The sequence below is a fragment of the Dendrobates tinctorius genome, unplaced genomic scaffold, assembly GCF_039654945.1.
Source record: "Dendrobates tinctorius isolate UK_male_01 unplaced genomic scaffold, ASM3965494v1 ptg000016l, whole genome shotgun sequence".
In the NCBI taxonomy this organism is placed as follows: Eukaryota; Metazoa; Chordata; class Amphibia; order Anura; family Dendrobatidae; genus Dendrobates; species Dendrobates tinctorius.
The window spans coordinates 40676127-40691669 of record NW_027361684.1 but is presented as its reverse complement, the minus strand read 5'-3'; the positions used below and the strand labels follow the sequence as shown (position 1 = coordinate 40691669).

Sequence of the window (15543 nt, the reverse complement as noted above, 5' to 3'; positions counted from 1 at the left end):
TTACCGGGCGGAGGGGTAGCAAAATTCACAGGAGCCACGGTGATCATCCTGGAAGGCTCGATGATACAGGATGGGATTTCGTCCCTCTCTGAAGACTGCAACGACCTGGAAAGGGCATCGGCCTTGATGTTCCTATTACCCGGTCGGAAGTGAAGTTGGAAGTCAAAGCGGGAAAAAAACAGGGCCCACCTGGCTTGCCGGGCATTGAGCCTTTGGGCGGATTGCAGATAGGCCAGGTTTTTGTGGTCTGTGAGGATGGTAAAGGGATGTACAGCTCCTTCGAGTAAATACCGCCATTCAGTCAAGGCCATCTTAATGGCCAGTAATTCACGGTCTCCAATGGAGTAGTTGCACTCCGCCGGTGAAAAGACTTTAGAGAAGAAACCGCATGGAACCAGCCGTCCGGACGAAGCCTGCTGGGACAAGACCGCCCCAGCTCCAGTGGAGGAGGCATCCACTTCCAGGACAAAGGGTCTGCTGGCCACGGGCCGATGCAAAATGGGTGCTGAGGCAAAAGAACGTTTCAGAGTTTGGAAAGCTTTTTCCGCTTCAGGGGACCAGCTGTAGGGCTTCGTTCCTTTACGGGTCAGGTCCGTGATGGGTTTGGTAACCGTGGAAAAGTGAGGCACAAACTGACGGTAATAGTTTGCGAACCCAAGAAACCGCTGGATGGCCTTAATCCCCACAGGACGAGGCCACTTGAGTACCGCACTGAGTTTTTCGGGATCCATGCTTAGACCGGAGTCGGAGACGACATATCCCAAGAAGGGTAGTGACGACTGCTCAAAAAGGCATTTCTCGATCTTGGCGTAGAGTTGGTTCTCTCGGAGACGATGCAAGACCAAGCGTACACTCCTGCGATGAGAAGGCAGATCGGAGGAGAAAACGAGGATGTCGTCCAGGTAGATGACAACACAAGAATAGAGTAGATCCCGGAATACCTCATTGATAAATTCTTGGAACACAGCGGGGGCATTGCAAAGGCCGAATGGCATGACTAGATATTCATAATGCCCGTCACGAGTATTGAAGGCCGTCTTCCACTCGTCCCCAGCACGGATTCGGACCAAATTGTAGGCTCCCCGCAGGTCTAACTTCGTGAAGATCCGGGCTCCTCTCAACCGGTCAAAAAGCTCCGGAATCAACGGAAGAGGGTAACGATTCTTGATGGTGATTTTGTTCAGGCCCCGGTAATCAATGCAAGGCCGCAGTGATCCATCTTTCTTCCGGACGAAGAAAAAACCTGCGCCTGCAGGAGAGGAGGACTTTCGGATAAACCCCTTGGAGAGATTTTCGTGGATATATTCCGTCATGGCAGTGGTCTCGGCTGGAGAGAGAGGGTATGTTCTACCTCTGGGAGGAACCGCTCCAGGAATCAGGTCGATGGGGCAGTCATAAGGCCGGTGCGGTGGCAGGGAATCCGCCTCTTTTTTGCAGAAAACATCAGCATAGGCGTGATATGGCACAGGAAGACCAGGGAGGTCTGTAGGCTTGCGCTGAGGCTGGGGACGGACCAGGGTACGTAAACAGCTTGCATGGCAGGCGTGCCCCCAGCGCAGGATCTCTCCGGAACGCCAATCGATAACAGGCTCATGCCGCCTGAGCCAAGGTAGCCCCAAAAGAATGGCGTGGGACAACTGAGGCAGGACATAAAAGGCAATCCTTTCAGAGTGGAGAGCGCCAACTTGCAGGTTTACTTCTGTGGTTACCGTGGTGATGAGCCCAGGAAGAGGTTTGCCGTCAACGGAGGTGATTGCTCGAGGATTACTTAGGACGACCACGGGAATCTGGAGTCTGTCAACCTCCTCCTGGTGGATGAAGTTGCCTGCCGCGCCCGAGTCCACATACGCCTCCACAGAGCTACGCCCCCGACCTGAAATAAGTAGAGCTGAAACAGTAAGTGGAAGAGAGGGGGTAGAATCACCTAGGGGGCCCTCTCCTACCTGGCCTAGGCGGATGCGTTTCCCGGTCTCTCAGGACAAGTACGTATGAAGTGATTGGCCCCTCCACAATAGAGACAGAGTCCCTTGGTCATTCTCTCCCTACGCCGTTGTTCAGACAGCTTGATGCGATCAACTTGCATGGGCTCAGGGGCGGAGTTACTAGGGGGGGCAACAGTGCGCGGAATAGGTGCTTGGTACAACCTAAAGGGCCTCCTCTCCCTAGCCGACTCTCGGGCGCGCTCCTGAAAACGCAGGTCAATACGAGTAGCCAAGGAGATGAGATCCTCCAGGGTGGTAGGGAGGTCACGCCCGGCCAACTCGTCTTTGATTTTACCAGAAAGTCCTCTCCAAAACGCACCAACCAGGGCTTCATTATTCCACCCCAGCTCCGAGGACAAGGTCCGAAAACGGATGGCGTATTGCCCTACCGTAAGGGACCCCTGGCTGAGGTTAAAAAGGGCCTCAGTGGAGGAAGCAAGGCGTCCAGGTTCATCAAAAACCTTACGAAATGTCTCCAAAAAACACTGGATGTTGGTCACCACCGGGTCATCCCTCTCCCATAATGGATTCACCCAAGCCAACGCCTCCCCTTCAAGGTGGGAGATTATAAAGGCCACTTTAGCACGGTCCGTAGGATACTGTTGGGGCGAAAGATCAAAGTGCAACCTGCACTGATTTAAAAATCCCCTACACAATTTTGGGTCCCCACAGTACCTGGGCGGTTTACCGAGACGGGGGGGGGGGGGAAGAGACGGTGTCCCGGGCTAGGGTGGAAGCGGCCGTAGAGGACTGCAAAGAAAGCAGCCTATCATCCACCGAGGCCATATACCCCAAAATGTGAGACTGAGCATCGCGCTGTTGTGCGAGCTCCTGCTGGAGACTGACTAAGAGGGGTGTGTGTGCTGGGTCTGCAGTCTGAAGAGCGGAGAGCCGGGTGTCCATGGACTTCATGAATGACATGATACGGTTCTGATTTTCTCTAAGGAAGAGCAGTTCCTTTTGAGTGGCAGCCGCGGCACCGGCGGGGTCCATGGCCTGATGATACTGTAATGCTAGGGGGTACCTAAGTTAGAGAGTGGACCCTCTGGATCGCGGATCCGGAGCCCCAGGGTCGAGCACACCAGGTGAAGACCGACCCCTATACAGGGATCGTTTGGGGCAGGACCACAGAGGACGGAGGCGCGACAGCCGGAACCAAGAGGGACGGCTCCACGGACAGAAGGAGGGGGAAGGCAATGGTACGAAGAACGAGCAGGGACCAGAGGAACAGGACAGAACCAATACGGAAGGCAGGCACGTGGGAAGACCTAGGCGGACTGAAGGAGGAGGACGGCACCGGGGATGGAAGACAGTGCGCAGGCAGGCTAGGAGGGAAGGAAGCAGGAGACAGGGAGCGACAGGGAGTGTCAGGCGGAACGCGGATTAGCTACAGTAGAACTGTAGAGGCCAGAAGGTGCAGGAAAACTACACGATCATCAGGCGTCCTCCTAACTGCGAGGACGCCTGAAGTACAGCAACCCCCGGATGTGCGTCACCCAAACCCGCCCTTCGGCGCCGCCCATCGCAGGGGAGACCAAGCCCGCCCCTCAGCGCCGCCCATTATGGGAGAGAGAGGGAAGACGGCGGCGAGCGCGAACCAGGGGGCGGGAAGCAGGAGCCGACGTGAAGAGGAATTGACGGCGGGCGCGTGACCGGGCGGGAGCGCGCAGGTGAGGGGATGCCGCAGCGGCCGCCGCAGCAAAAGGGGCATCGGCGGGCATAACCGCCGATGTCACAGTTTGGAGAGCCTTAAAATTACGTCCCACTCTTTTCGTATTGGAGCAGCAACGGAAGCTGCTATGCTGGGTTTTCAGGATAATAAGATAATGAAGATTGGAAGGTGGGAATCAAAAAGGTTCAAATTGTATGTTCGGCCGAATTTATATGAATGTTAACGTTTTATTCATTTTGTAGGTCCTATAATGGTGTGAATCATCGGACACTCGTATATTTATTGGGCCGAGAGAAGGGCGATGATGAGGTGCTATACAGAGAATCTCTCATTTAATACTTCTTTCCTCCACATTTTTTGGTTTAGCAGAAGAGGAATGTTATGGAAGAATTTGATTGTATTTATGCAACAGCTGTCGGAAAGTCATCCTTATCCGGATTTAATAATTTTGCATTTAAGGGGGAACCATTTGGGTAAAGTTAACACCCTTGATTTGTTAGCCTTCATGAGGAGGGATTTGAGTTTATTAAAAACGGAATTTTTTAAATCAGTTTTCGTATTTTTGGAAATTGTTCCCAGGCTTTTATGGGCAGAAACACAATATGTTGGTTTTAGAAAAAATAAGAAAAAGGGTCAACAGGAGTATGCAGAAGTTTTTGGTGCTGATTGATGGATTTTCTTACAGGCATGTCGATTTGGAGGAAAAGATCCCTGGAATGTACAAAAGGGATCTGGTGCACCTTTCGGATGTTGGCCTGGACATCTTTAACTTGGATCTCCAGGCCATCATCGAAAAATGGCTATGGCGTTTTTGGGGGGGGGCGATGCATGGCGTTTGGATAATCTCCCTGTTTTAGGGAGGATTGGGTCATGAGAGTAATTGTTTAATTCAGTGATGGATATATTTTAATGGTTTTAATGGTTATGATGAAATAAAATTGGTTTTAAGTAACTCAAAATAAACGCAACGGCCATTTTATGCCAAACTTAAAATTCTGTCTCCTGTGTGTTATATATCTTGAGAGTGGGGCCTGTGTTATCATGAACGCCCTCCCCTTAGTGAATACGAGGGGGGTCGCATGATGACATGGCTCCCGTTACTAACAATTTTATGTCAGTCAGATGGTGCGAGTTTTTTGTTTGGAATATAAAGAGTTAATAGTTTACAGTAAGCTGTGCAATGTCATGAGCAGGTTCATATGTTTTGAGGCAGTTGGTCTTCCCGCTCTTTTTGAACCCCTTTTTTGATTGGCTGTCAGAAGAATGAGCAGGAAGAACGTTAAGTATATAATAAGCTGTTTTGAGCCGTTTTTATCAGTTTACTTCAAGAAGATTCAACATCCCTCCCTCCCGCCCTATTAAAAAGTAATTTGTATAGTCGTGTCGTTTATTTGTGGGATAATCTCCCTGTTTTAGGGAGGATTGGGTCATGAGAGTAATTATTTAATTCAGTGATGGATATATTGTAATGGTTTTAATTGTTATGATGAAATAAAATTGGTTTTAAGTAGCGCAAAATAAACGCCATGGCCATTTTAAGCCAAACTTAAAATTCTGACTCCTGTGTGTTATTTATTTTGAGAGTGGGGCCTGTGTTATCATGATGTTGAGATCAATCTCTTTAGGGCCTTATAATCACTTCCAGGTTCCTTGCTCTTCCTTCTACTGCAGTCACATTGGCTTTAAAGCCCCCATTACACACTGCGATATCGCTAGCAATATCGCTGTAAAGTCACCGATTTTGTGACGTTGCAGCGATATTGCTTGCGATATCGCTGCATGTGATACTTACCTCCGACCCGCTCCCCCGCTGCTCATCGTTGGTCGCGCGAGAACTCCCTGGACCATTCCTCGTCGGCCACTGCCTGCTGGGCTTCCTGTGGAGAGATGACCGACGAGCGTGGAGCCGGGCGGGAGGACGTCTGGATCGCCGCGTCTAACAGGTAAGTAGCGACCCCCAACCCCTGCGATGTCGCTGGTGAGATCTGCCTGTGTGGCAGCTCACTAGCGACCACTTAGCGATGCACCAGCGATCCATATCGTCGGGACCGCTGGTGCATCGCTAAGTGTAACGGTACCCTAAGTGTGGGGTCATTATCCAGCTGCAGAATAAATTTGGAGTCAGACGCTTCACTGATGGTATTTCATGATGGATATTTATTTGCCTATGTTTCTCTGTATTTAGGCTGTGCGCTTACTTTGCGTTTTTTTAAGCGTTTTTGATGCGTTTTTCGTGGTCAGACCGCATAAAAACGCTTCAAAGAAGCATCCCAAGCAAAAAACGCGCGTTTTCTGGGAACGAGGCCCGTTTAAAAACGCTAACGTGGGCACATAGCCTAAATCATGACCACTCTTTGAAATGTAGCCCCAAATATGCAAGGACCCTGTGTACAGGTGGAGAAGATGTCTGAACACCCTCTCTGAAGACTCCTGACTGTATAGTTAATGTATGTGACCTATGGTTTTATGTGTTTTAGCCATCTGTAGGCTGGACTTTTCCTGTGTACAGGAAATGGTTAACTGTAGGGCCAGCCCATAGTCTGTGGAGGAGAAACTGGGCACTAGAAGTTAGTTCCTGTTTTTATAGAGAGTCTAAGTAGAGCTGCAAAGAAGAAAGGACACCCTCAGTCGGGTCTAGCCATAATTTTGTGTGTGCCAAGAGCAGACATATAAGAGAATGTGTTCAAGCATTCAAGTAACAGTGGCGGCAGTTCTCAATACCACAGCCAAAATGGGGTACAGGGCCGGACTGACCATCGGGCCCTTCTGGCAAATGCCAGAAGGGCCGGTGCCTGTAGCTGTAGTGGGCTGCTGGATCCGTTCCTGCTTCCAGGGCACTGCACAAAAATGCAGGGGCCCCCTCCTGCAATGACGCCACATGGATACAGGCAGCACCGGCAGCTCAGGTGTCGCAGAGTGATGATGTACGCTGCGGTCACCCAACCACAAGGGGGCAGGAGCGCTCATTATCCCCTCTGAGGACAGGATGAGACGCTGCACGGCCCTTCTGACCCCCCCAGGCAGCTCCGTTCTCAGGCTGCAATTGGCTGCTCTGTGCGCACAGGGACTGTCATGAGGTCACAGGAGGGGGAGGCGTCAAGGGTCACATGATCAGGAGCCTCTGTGTGTGTGTATGCAGGACTCTGCCATGCTGGTTGTAATGGTGCACTGCTAGATGCGGGTAAGTTTCTGTGTGGGGTCAGGAGGGGTTTACAGGGTGGATGTAGCAGAGCCGCGTGTGTACGAGGTGTACGGAGCGGAGCCGCGTGTGTACGAGGTGTACGGAGCGGAGCCGCGCGTGTACGAGGTGTACGGAGCGGAGACACGCGTGGACGAGGTGTAGGGAGCGGAGACGTGCGTGTACGAGGTGTACGGAGCTGAGTCGTGTGTGTACTTGGTGTACGGAGCGGAGCCACATGTGTATGGGGTATGCAAAGCGGAGCCGTGTGTGTATGGGATGTTCGGAGCGGAGCCAAGTGTGTATGAGGCATACAAAGCGGGCTTTTCGCACAGACACAGGAGTACACGGCGGAGCCCCGAGGAGCATTTTAAAACTCGCACATGACATTCCACAGGAAGTGATGTGCTGGAAGCTGACCGGAAATGAGATAATTTCATGAGGAGATTGTGACAGAACTAGGAATGCTTTAGATCCATCACCATGTCCTCCGACAGCGCAGACAGCAAGATCGCCTTGGAATCGGGGATGGCGGCCATGTGAGCGGATCATGATATCTCCTGCATCGGGAGGCTCAGGTGGGCTCTACAATGGGAGCTGGGTTGCTATAGTATCTTTATAGAATCTTTCTTTATTTCTTTCTCTCTGTTTCTTTCTGTCGCTGTTTTTTCTTTCTCATTCTCTGTTCTGTCTTTCCCTCATTTTATTTCTCTCTCTCTGTTCTTTATTTCTCTCTCTAATCTTTCTTTCCCCTCTTTCTTTCTTTCTTTCTTTTTCTTTCCTCTCTTTCTCTCTGTTCTTTCTTTCTTTACTTCTTTCTTTCTTTCTCTCTGTTCTTTCTCTGTCTCTCTCTGTTCTTTCTTTCCCCTTTCTTTCTCTCTCTGTTCTTTCTTTCTCTCTGTTCTTTCTTTCTCTCTCGCTCTCCTTTCTTTCTCTCTCTCTGTTTTCTTTTTTCTCTCTTTGTTTTCTCTCTTCCTTAGTACCACTGTGCCCACAGTACCAGCAAATGTGCCCATGATGCCAGCCACTGTGCCCTCAGTACCAGTCAGTGTGATCAGCAGTGCTAAAAGGGTGTGGTTGGGCATGGACATGGGTGTGACTAGTTGTGAAATGGGTGTGGCCGGGGCAAGGCCTAAAATTTGCAGTCTTTGTCCCTCTTTCCCTTCTCAAAAGTTGGGAGGTATGATAGGGGCGGCTATGACCAGGGGTCTGGTTGCCCAAAGGATAGCAGTTATGCCAGGAATTATGTCACCTTGCGTAAAAAAGGGGACAGAGCTTTGGGAGGAGTACTGCAACGAAAAGCAATAAATAGGACTGAGCTGAAATACTGGGCACAGCTATGACTACATGTTATTTAGTCGTGTTAATCTCTCACTTCTTGTAACCTACAAGTGTACAAAGATATTATATAGTCACCATGTGACTAGTGGGCCTGTGTAACTTCAAATGCCAGGGCTGAATTATAGTCCCAGTCCGGCCCTGATGGGGTACCAGCTGAAAGAGAATTTTGAAGCAAGTCTCCGTGTTAGGCCGGGGTCACACTTGCGAGAAACTTGCACGAGTCTCGCGTCTCAATACCCGGCACTGCTGCCGGCACTCTGGACCGGAGTGTACGGCTGCATGTATTTCTTGCATCAGTGCCAGCGTCAGGATGTATTTTGTGGGTGGAGATAGCGCACAATGTGTATGGCTCCCAAAAGATGGCATAAATATCCAAATGGCTCCTGGCAGAAAAAAATATTCCCCACCCCTGATTTAAAACATAGGACATCCAGGTAACGTGACCCCAGGACTAGAGAGATAAAAACAATGTTTGAAAAATTGAAAGGGGTTCACATGGTGGAATAAGCCAGGTCTGAGTGTGACGTCTCTAGTTGTAATCCTTCATCTTTGCTTTTATTTTTCATCCTGCACAGACAGTCATCACTTCTTCCAGCATGGACTCATCTCTGCATAAAATAACACATAGTTATCTAGAGCCCCGCTTCCAGAACACCTTCCCCACTTTTTCCCTTATTCTATACTACACAGCTGAATGTATCAATAAATACAGTTGAATTTCTATGTAAGTCTATGTTACAGGATGTAAGGAAACAAAGGTAAAACAGATAATACAGTATTACACGGAGGACATCAATATCATTTATGTATCATATCATTTATTGCTTTCTGTACAATAAATGCCTACTGTACAACCACAATTTAAAGGGAACCTGACACCTCCAAAAATTATATTTTTCTGCAGATTTATGGTAGTTGAAATCTACAGGTAAAAAGCACTTATTCTCCCAGCAGCCGCTGGCTTCCAGTCATCAGGGCAGTGAAGGGACCTGTAGAGAGAAAAAAACACATATCTAATACAGATAAGATAATTAATGGGTTATTCCCATCTTCATAGATGGATATGTCAGATACTGCTTGTAAAAATAAGTACTTTTGCATATTATTTCTTATCAAAATTTGCAGACTTTTTAAAAATTTTAACAGTTTTTTCTTTTGTTTACAGTTCGTTTCTTAGGAGACCGACCAACTCTGCTGTCTAGCTTATAAGTACTGTGCTGAAACTAGCTGAGATTAGGAGACAGTGCGCTCCTGGTCTCCATCAACTCAGTGATTACAAGCCTCATAGAAAACTGGGAAGCACTTTGCATGTTTTGCTTTTTAGTATCAATAGTACCGCTAAATAAAGAACAAATGATACCGCCAGATCATGAGCACTACTAATACCACTATACTACTAATGAAGGAATGAACTGGAGCAATGTACTAGGGTCAATGCTACTGCCATACAGTGACCATAGAGTGTCAGACTAGCTCTGGAGACTGTATAAGTGAATACAGAAATATCCTGTGACTCACAGGTGACGTTCTCTCTTCTTGTAGTTATTAATTTCCCTTTCTTCATCTGATCCAGATCACTATGATGATTTTGCCCTACAGAATGTAGCACGCAGAAATGTTTGTCTCATAGCTTTTTCACTATCCACCATTTAACCCTTTAGAAGAAGGAGCACATGAATGTTAATGCCATGTGTTCCTGTCCTGAAGGTCCAGGTCTGCCAATCCCTCTATACATTAATAATGTCCCCTTTGTGTCTCTGTAACACTCCTTTATCGCATTTCTATCATAGTAATGGAAACTCCCTGATACCAGGATAGGATGGGGGTCGCATGGTAACACAAGCGCTGTCTGGTTGTATTGTGGATTTTTTATTTGGTTAAAAATATGGCGTTTTCAATGGTCGCTGTAAATCACTTAGCAAGGTCAACAGGTCACTTAAGTCAGCTGTGAATTCTCACGTTCAAACCTCTTGCAGCTGGTATTTTTGGCGTTCTTTTTTCCAGGTGCTGATTGGTCACTTTAAAAAAAAGCGGAACAATTAGGAAGATAAAAGACCGAAGTCTGTGGTTCAACGTAGCTGTGCCAAACAGCTAAAGGCCCCGTCACACATAGCGATCTCGCTAGCGAGATCACTGCTGAGTCACAATTTTTGTGACACAACAGCGATCTCACCAGCGAGATCACTGTGTGTGACAACGATCAGCGACCGTCCCCCTGCCGGGTATCGCTGATTGCTGCAGGAAAGGCCAGGACTATTCTTTGGTCGCTGGTCTCCCGCTGGCCACCACGCATCTCTGCGTGTGACAGGCGGGAGATCAGCAATCTGCTGGTAACTAATGTACACATCGGGTATCCAAGGGGCGTGCGTCCCTTAGACACCCGATGTGTATGTTAGTTACCAGCACGCTGATGCAGGGAGCTGGTAGCTAACGTACACATTGGGTATCTAGGAACGCACGCCCCTTGGATACCCGATGTGTACATTAGTTACCAGCTTCTTGCATCAGCGCGCTGGTTACTAACGGGCATCGCTGTGCTGATCGCTGGTGAAGCTGTCTGTTTGACAGCTCACCAGCGATCACATAGCGATTCACCAGCGATCCTGACACATTGATATCGTTGTCAGGATCGCTGGTGAGTCGCTATGTGTGACTCCAGCTTAAGCTATGGAAAATCTTTAAAGCTGACATGTGCCTGAAACAGCCGCGGGTGGAATTGCGATCCATCCGCGGCTGTTAACTAGTTACATGCCACTGTCAATCTCTGACAGCGGCTTTTAACTCGCCCTTATCGGAAGTGTGTTGTAAATCCCAACTATCGGTGACATCGTCACATGATCGCGGGTCACCGATGGTTAGCAATAACAACCGTAGGTCTGAAGAAGACCTCTATTTTTGTCATTACCAGATTGCTATGAGCACCACCCCGTGGTCGGCACTCATAGCAAGTGCTCCTTTCTGCTCCACACAGGTGATCTGATCATCGCCTTTGTGTAGCAGAGGCGATGAGACAACTGAAGTTTCTAGTCTCCCATGGAGACTATTGAAGCATGCAAAAAGTAAAAAAAAGTTTTAAAAAATATTGAAAAAATAAAACACAATAAAAAAAATCAAATATATACATATTTGGTATCGCTGATTTCAGAATCACCCGATCAATATAAAAAAAATTAACCTCATTGCTAAACAACGTAACGAGAAAAAAAATTTAAAAACGCCAGAATTACTTTTTTTGGTTGCTGGTACATTGCAATAAAATGCAATAACGGGAGATCAAAAGATTGTATCTGCACCAAAATGATATCAATAAAAAGGTCAGCTTGGTGCACAAAAAATAAGCCCTCACACAACCCGAGATCACGAAAAATGGAGACACTGTGGGTATCGGAAAATGGTGCTTTTTTTTTTTTTTTACAAATTTTGGATTTTTTTTTTTCAACACTTAAATAAAAAAGTACCTACACCTGTTTAGTGTCTTTGAACTTGTAATGACCTTGTAGAATGAAAACGGCAGGTCAGTTTTAGCATTTAGTGAACATGGTAAAAAAAAAAAAAAAAAGGTGGAATTGCACTTTTTTTTGCAATTTCACTGCACCTGGAATTTTTTTTTAACCATTTTCCAGTGCACAATATGTTAAAACCAATGGTGTTATTCAAAAGTACAACTCATCCTGTAAAAAACAAGCCATGGGGGGCGTGGCCAGCGATTGAAGGAGCAGGACGTGCCGGCCTGAGCTCCTCTCAGGAAAATAATAACCTTCCTGATTCAGGGCTCTCTATAGCCGAACCGCCCTCATTGGGTGCCGAGGTACATTGAAAGGGACCTGGAGGATAACCCCCGTTGTTCCTGGGTCCGCCCGGTGCCTCAGGACAAGGAACACACTCGTGGCCTAGCTACAGGCCTGAAGCCTGCCCGGGTCACATCGCGGCTGCTGCGGTGCTGGGGGTCTCGAGGCGCCCTTCCTGTGACCGGGGACCAACGGTGGGAGAGAGGTGGCCACTTACCTTCTGCTGCCGTCCGGCGATCGCGCGGGGGGGAGCTCTCTCCTGGAAGCCAGGCACGCCGAGGGAGACCGCGGAGCTTGCTGAGGCCTATACATCCGGCGGAGCCGCGGCCTGGAGTGGGCGGGCGACCCGTGTCGTGAGAGGTGATAGATCCAGAGGTGACACCAGGAATGCGGTGAGGAGGAGGAGGCTGGCTGCTGCTGTGTCCTGGAGGTGGGTGACTGGCTGGGGCTGCGGGAACACGGGACCACTCCAGATTGCAGGAGGACAGCAGGAGCCATATTGTGGTCCACTTGTAGGACCCTCTCTGATTAGCAGAGTGCCTGAAAAGATGCGGGAGCCCTGCTGTATCCCGACCCTGACTATCAGAGGGCTATACAGTATGTTCTACCCAGTCCCCAATTGAAGGAGAAGCTTTGAGACTGTACGAGTTAATATAATCTCCAGTGATACCTTGTCTTTAGGTATAAGGACTCCACCTGCTGGCTACTTGATGCAATTGCACATACTTAAAAAGAAGGAAGAGAGAATATTTTCTTTTTCTCCTTTACCTATTCTCTTTTGTCTGTTTTCCTATTTTGGGATGTTACTCTGACCAACAGGCTCACACGCCCCCTTACTCCTGTAAAATTAAAGGGGTATTGCAACAGATCTGCACTATAGACATACTCTGTTCTATAAAATTTACCCCATATCTTGCTAAAATCCAACACGGAGGGCATGGACGATCCTGGTGGACTATAATTATGGAACACTAGATCTGTCACCACGGGCACAAGTATGCAACTAACCATATAAGTAATTGTCATGCGATAACTTTCAGAACGCAGGAGGTCTCTGAGCAATGCATCCCAAAAAATCTGCTACATCAGAAAGCAACACCCGTCCGATCACACAACTGATGACTCAACGTACAAAATCAGCTAATCGCACTATGTCAGCGTCACAATCAACCTCATTGAACATCGGGAGCTCCCCCCCAGAGGTCACAGCAAACTAACTTGACTACGCCAACAAACATGATTCCAATGACAATGGAGGACCTCCTGGCTACCATTCAGAAAACTTTCAGAGCTGAGTTATCTTCTGCTGTAAGCAATTTCACGCAGCAAATCCAGGATATTGTTCAAAGAACCAATGATTTGGAAAGAAGAATGGATGATACAGCAGATGTCACTGAACATAATAGAGAGCAACTACAGGAACAAGATGCTAGGCTCGAGTTCCTAGAGCTAAAGTGTGAGGACTTGGAAAATCGTTCTCGCCGAGGTAATATTAGAATTAAAGGACTGCCGGAAAGTAGCTCCAATCTAATGGAGGTTGCCTCAAATCTCTTCTGCACCCTCCTGCCCCAAGCAGACCCTAATTCTTTAAAAATAACCAGAATCCACAGGGCCTTGGGAGGTCCCAAATCTGATGCCTCACCTAGGGACGTTGTCCTTAAAATGCACCATGAAGAATCCAGAGACCTGATTCTTTCCGCTGCTCGAAAACTGAACAACTTACCAGGTGTCCCAGATACCGTATCTCTGTTTCCTGATATTTGCCCGGCAACTCTAATAAGGAGAAAAGCCATGAAAGATATAACTCTAGCCTTAATAAAAGCAAAGATTAAATAAAGGTGGGGATTCCCACTTGCTTTAATTTTCTATGGCAACTCCACCTATTCTCCAAGAAATTACGAAGAAGGGAGAAAAGCGCTGGAGAAAGCATTTCTGATTTGGGAGCCCTACCACAGAGACAGAGACCGCGCAGAGAGTGGATGGAAGTTCGCCATACTAGACTAATAGTCTAATTCTCGAGTCCACTATTGACGAATGTGCTGGAATATTCTCAAAGAGCAGCCAAAATGCTGAGATATCGTTCTGATTACCATTACTTTTCGATGCTTTTTATAACAATTTATGAATAATATTGTTTCCTTTTCCCATTAGTGGAGTGTTGTGCCCCTGGAGTAAATATGCCACTCCATTTTGGGCTGTTACTGCCTATGGTTCTGTGGCGCCCCTGATGTTCAGTCACCACAGAGGTACTGCACCTTCTCCTAGGGTGTAGTGCCCCACCATCCAGGTAAGGTGGGAACTCCTAACCACAATCCACATCTGCATCCCACACAACAGGGTAGTTCAGCACACCACGCAGTGGGTCCTCTCTTGCCCCCAGATTCTCTGGGAGCACCCCTGGTGGTTCCCTGCTTGGAACACTGGATGTGCTGGGAGGTGGGTGGAGTTAGATATAAAAGAGGGGGAAAGTGTAGAATTACAGGTCAGTCTGATAGGAGGTCAGGCGAGGAAGACAGTCAGTCAGGAGAGTCTGAGGACTGGTCTGGGAGAAGAGAGATCCCTAGAAGAGAGATAGAAGAAGGAGTGCTGCAGCTGCCTCAGTGACCTGAGCCAGCTGGCACGGGAAGGGGAGAAGAAGGAGAGAGACGTAGAACTGTAATCTAAGCTTCCATAGGAGAGAGAGAAAAGGGAACAGAGAGGACGTGGGTTAGAGTGAGAACCCTGCCTACAGGTTCCAGAGCAAGGCTGGGGCCCGGTCCCTGAGGTTGTACGAACACTTATGGTTCTGCAGCAGACACCGGTGGAGTAGTTGGCTGTAAATGCACTACTCCCAACCAAGACTTGAGGACACAACAGCAACACGGATAGAGAGCCGGGAGTGAGGCGTTCCCGAAGCAGGCTACAGCTGTCTGCCGTACAAGTAGAGTTCTAGGAATGTCTGTCAAGAGGCATTCCAGGGTAACTAAGTACTGGAGTGCTTCCCACTAAAAGGCGCATTTGGAGGAGTAGTAGAGAGAGGCACATGTTGGTGGAGTGTTGGAAGGGAGCATTCCATCTTGCCTGGAGGTTGGCTGAGTCTCTTCCCCGGAGGACACGGCACAGAAGCAGGCACTTGTGTGCACTACGAACTGTGAGTGAGTAAAGCTTTGGAACTGCAAGCCTTGGGGTCCTCCGCTTATTCACGCGCCAACACCACCAGCACCGCTACATCTGAGTATCAGCACCTAAACTGCCTGCGCTACTCCTACAGCCTCTTATTCACACTGCCCTGGGACTATAGCTTCACCTGTGGGGAGCTTTTACATCTTTGCTGCACCATATCATCAGTCCCAGTGGATCTGCATGCAGCGTTGGCTTAACATCTTATTTGCCAAACACCACAGGTGGCGTCACGAACTATTCATATAAACCCTTACATTAAACCACCATTTTATTGGGCGCCCAGGGCCACGAACCGGGTCACCGCCACCGCAGCATATCCCCCTGACACCGGCCCGGTACCGAGTACCCCACAGCCCTGGGAGGGCGACCCAGTTCCACTGATAGTGGGCCGGCGCACTATAGCCCACAAACTGGTCATTG

The 15543-nt window shown here is 48.5% G+C and overlaps 1 long non-coding RNA gene across 1 annotated transcript; it reads right to left on the bottom strand.

Moving 5' to 3' along the window:
* Positions 1-8971: 8971 nt before the first annotated feature.
* LOC141078127 (uncharacterized) lies at positions 8972-12656 on the bottom strand. Its single transcript, XR_012227662.1, has 2 exons — positions 12179-12656; positions 8972-9162 (listed from the first exon to the last, which is right to left on the bottom strand). It is a non-coding gene; the product is annotated as an uncharacterized lncRNA (long non-coding RNA).
* Between the last annotated feature and the right edge of the window lie 2887 nt (positions 12657-15543).